Source organism: Triticum dicoccoides, chromosome 6B (assembly GCF_002162155.2).
Source record: "Triticum dicoccoides isolate Atlit2015 ecotype Zavitan chromosome 6B, WEW_v2.0, whole genome shotgun sequence".
Taxonomy (NCBI): domain Eukaryota; kingdom Viridiplantae; phylum Streptophyta; class Magnoliopsida; order Poales; family Poaceae; genus Triticum; species Triticum dicoccoides.
Genome location: NC_041391.1, coordinates 163158844 through 163163034, shown reverse-complemented (window position 1 = coordinate 163163034; position 4191 = coordinate 163158844).

The window sequence follows — 4191 nt, the reverse complement described above, 5'->3', positions numbered from 1 at the left end:
ATCAGGCCCCACATGTCAGGACCCCGATCCTAAGTCACACCGATCTAGCATGTAACACATCATATCACTTTGCGGCCTCACGCACGGTATTCCCACGGGTGCCACCTTACCTGGCCCGGGACCGTTTGCGCCTTTTGGCTCACGTATATGATAGTGCCGCTAGCATCCATATGACAAAGAACCCGGGCTGACATGGCTAGTCGTGAACCCAAAGTGGCACTAACTTACAGGGACAGGCATACATGACCCAACAACGAACGTGTCGGTCATCAGCGAGTGAATCCAGGCTGTAGCACTGGGCTAGCAGGACTCCGGTGAACCGGGCTGTAGCGGGCTAACAGGACTCCGGAATTCATCGCGTGACATTTCCCCGAGGGGACAGACACAGGAACGAAGAAGGACACATGCCGGCCAACCTAAGTGTTCCGGAGCAGTAGCAAGCTACCATGGCTCAGTGGAAGCACTAGGAGACATTTCCCGGTAAGAGAGGCTACCAAGGATAAACAACTAGATAGTCAGATCCCACACATACCAAGCATTTCAATAACATACACACAATATGCTCGATATGTGAAAATACAACATGGCATCACAACATGACTCTACAACTCAAAGTATTTATTCATTAGGCTCCGAGGAGCGAGATATTACAACCTGGGTCTCATGACCCAACACTCAGAGCATACAAGTCAAAGCACAAGCGGAAGCTTAACTTGTCTGAGTACAGACAACTATAAATGAAAAATGCTGAAAAGCCTGACTATCTACCAGATCCTGCCGATGGCACAAGATCGTTGCTGAGGTAGCAAGCTAAACATCGAAGTCCACGTGGAACTACTAGCGAGACTGAAGTCTCTCTGCAAAAACATAAATTAAGCAACGTGAGTACAAATGTACCCAGCAAGACTTACATCAGATCTAACTACATATGCATCATTATCAACAAGGGGATGGTGGGGTTTAACTGCAGCAAGCCAGCTTTGACCCGGTGGCTATCCTGAACTACGACTGCAAGTAACTCTTTGAGGTGGCGCACACGAGTCCACATATTCACCATATCAATACACCACTATGGATCCGCTCCCGTCTCCCTACGAGAACGCCATCCATAGCACTTACACTTATCTTGCGAGTTTTAGAGTATCCACTTTCACTTGTCTATGAACTGTATAGGCAACCCAGAAGTCCTTTTCCGCGGACACGGCTATTCGAATAGATTATATTAACCCTGCAGGGGTGTACTTCTTCACACACGCTCTCACCACTTATCACCGTTTACATGACATGTACAAGGCAACCTTCAAGCGGAAGCCCAGCGAGGGTGTCGGCCACGACCTGACTAACCACACAAGTCTCTCGTCCAGGTTTATCGCCTATTCGGGTTCCATCCGCAAGGAGATCCGGTCGGGGTGTCGCTCACGGCCCCAAACGATGTGTGCAGGGTTCCCAAGTCCACCATCCGGGTGCCACTTGGTACACCGGGCCATTGTGCCTAGTCTGTCCCAAGCCCACTTGTACCGGGTGCCACTTGGTAGACTACTAACACTACCTACAAACACCAGAAACTAGTTGCAACTCCTGGACAGAGATTGGGTTGGTTAATAAGTCGAGAGGGGCACTTAAGCATTCCAATGCGTGGTAGTAACTATTCATGGATCACAAACACAGAACTCAGTTCCTGAGGACGGCTGCAATGAGACAACCCACCATGTACTCCTACATGGCCTCTCACCGCTACCTTTACCAAATCGTGTTCACACACTTAGCTCTCAATAGTAGGACATGTTCACACACCTCCGATTCATCCCCGATGAATCAGACCTGACTCAACTCTAAGCAGTAGCAGGCATGACAAACAAGCATGAATGAGTAGGCACATCAGGGCTCAAACAACTCCTACTCATGCTAGTGGGTTTCATCTATTTACTGTGGCAATGACAGGTCATGCAGAGGATAAGGGGTTCAACTACCGCAGCAAGTAACAGTTGAATCGTTGTTGTCCTAATGCAGTAAAAGAGAGCAGGAGTGAGAGAGTGGGATTTCATCGCAATGAACAAGGGGGTTTTGCTTGCCTGGCACTTCTGAAGATAGTATAGTTCTTCATCGGTGTCATCGATCACATCGTCGGGTACACGTCTACTGAGAGAGGACAAGCACCGACAAACAAAAAAGAAACACAATTAATGCAATGCACAATATGATGCATGATCATGACATGGCAAAATGAATGTGTTTTGTACTAATGCATCTAGCAACAATTTAAATGAGGTCCATATGAACCAAGGGTTCATATGCAAACTCCATAAGGGGTATTTAAAATGCCATTATCATGTTTTCACTTATACAGGGGGTATAAGTTGGTTAAACATGCATGAAAGTAGCATAAATGGATAGATTGGATTTTTCTGATAATTTTTCATATACAAAACTTTTCATTTGGAGTTATGGTTGAATTACTATGAATTTTTGAAGTTTAAACTATTTCTGAAATTTCCTGGATTTATTTTAAATCCAGAAAATTGTTAATTGCGTCAGCGTTGCGTCAGGGTGACGTCAGCAGAGTCAACAGGGCTGCCCCGGGTCAAACCTGACCAGGGGGTCCCACTGGTCAGTGTCACGGTGCTGGTTAGGGTCGCTGACGTGTGGGCTCAGTCAACGGCCATGTCAGCGGGGTCAACACAGGCATGTGGGTCTCGCTGGGTTTTAAGTTAACCTAAACAGAACCAAAACCGGGATTAATTAGGGCATGGGGCCCACGTGTCGGTGGCCCAGGGGGTTGGTTAGCGGTGTGATTAGGCCCTAATCACGGCCACATCGGCAGTCGCCGGAGTTCCACCAGCGGCGACCAAAAACGTGGCGGATGTTCACCGGGGTTGCGCTACGGGTGGCGGCGGGACGCGCGAAGGCCACCAGAAGGTAGCCCGTACACGGCCGCACCTAGCTGGCTGCATGAGAGGCTGCGGGGTGGCCGGAGACGACGGCGGTGAGCACATCCGCGGCGGCCGGAGCTCGGACCTCAACGGGCATGGCACTAGGGAGCTCGTGGGAAGGAGCTGCTGGTGGTGTTAGGCTCCTAGGAGCAAGATGAACTCAGGGCAACGCTCAGGCACAAGCTTCAGTGGTTGCAGCGGCGGCGGTGACATGGCCGGCGGTGATGAGCCCACGGGCTCGGCGGTGAAGCTAGCTAGGGCGTGCGAACGGCAACGAGAGGAAAGGGAGAAGAAGAGGTAGCTCACGGGGAATACGCAGGGAAGGTCAGCGGGCGCGGGGACGCACGGACGACAATGAATTTGACGGCGGCGATCCACGGGTCCGAGGAGGAAGAAGATGGCGTCGCCGGCGATGTGGAGCTCCCCCGGTTCCTTGGCTTAGTGATGACAACGAGTACGGTGAGGCGGTTCTCCTGGATGATTCCGCAAGGCAAGGGAGGCGTTGTGGCGATGAGCTTCACGGAGGAGTGGCCATGGCCGCTTCAGCCGTGAGCGAGAGAGAGCGAGGGATCGGGAGGAAGAGTGAGTGAGGGGGTCAGCAGGATCCAGAAGGCCACGCGGAGTGCGTCTGCGTCGTCCGGGGTCCAGAGGGAAGCGGCAAGCAGGAGGTGGCCGGGGCGCGTGCGTGCGCGCGTCGGCCACACGCGCGTCCTCCTGGCAGAGGAGGAAGACGACAGGGAGGGAGGCGGTGGTGGCCTGGGCCGGCCAGCTACAGTGCTGGGCCAGTTGGTGGGCTGCGCAGGTGAGGCCATGTAAGTTCTCTCTCTCTCTCTAGTTCTCTATTTTAATTTCTGTTTTCTATTATTCTGTAATATTTAGGGCTTTTCTAAAAATACCTAGAGCCTTTCAAAAATCACTAAACTGCACATGCCCACTGTATAGAATATATCCAACATGGAACATTTCAGTTTAGAAGTATTTGGACATTTAAAATATTTTATAGAATTTAAATGTCCAAATTCAAATACTTATGATTTAATTCAGTGACCTTAGGATGACCTAGAAAATTGTGCACCATTTTTGTCAGAGGTTTAAGACCAAGGCAAAGATGATGAACATTTTAGAAGGGCATTTCAGGTTCATTGAAAATGATTTTATGTTGAACCTATTTGATTTGATCTGGTGCTAGGGTTTGATCAGTCCCCATTTCAAGTTCATTTGAAAAGTTAAACATGATGCACACATGAAGGGCTAGTCTAGT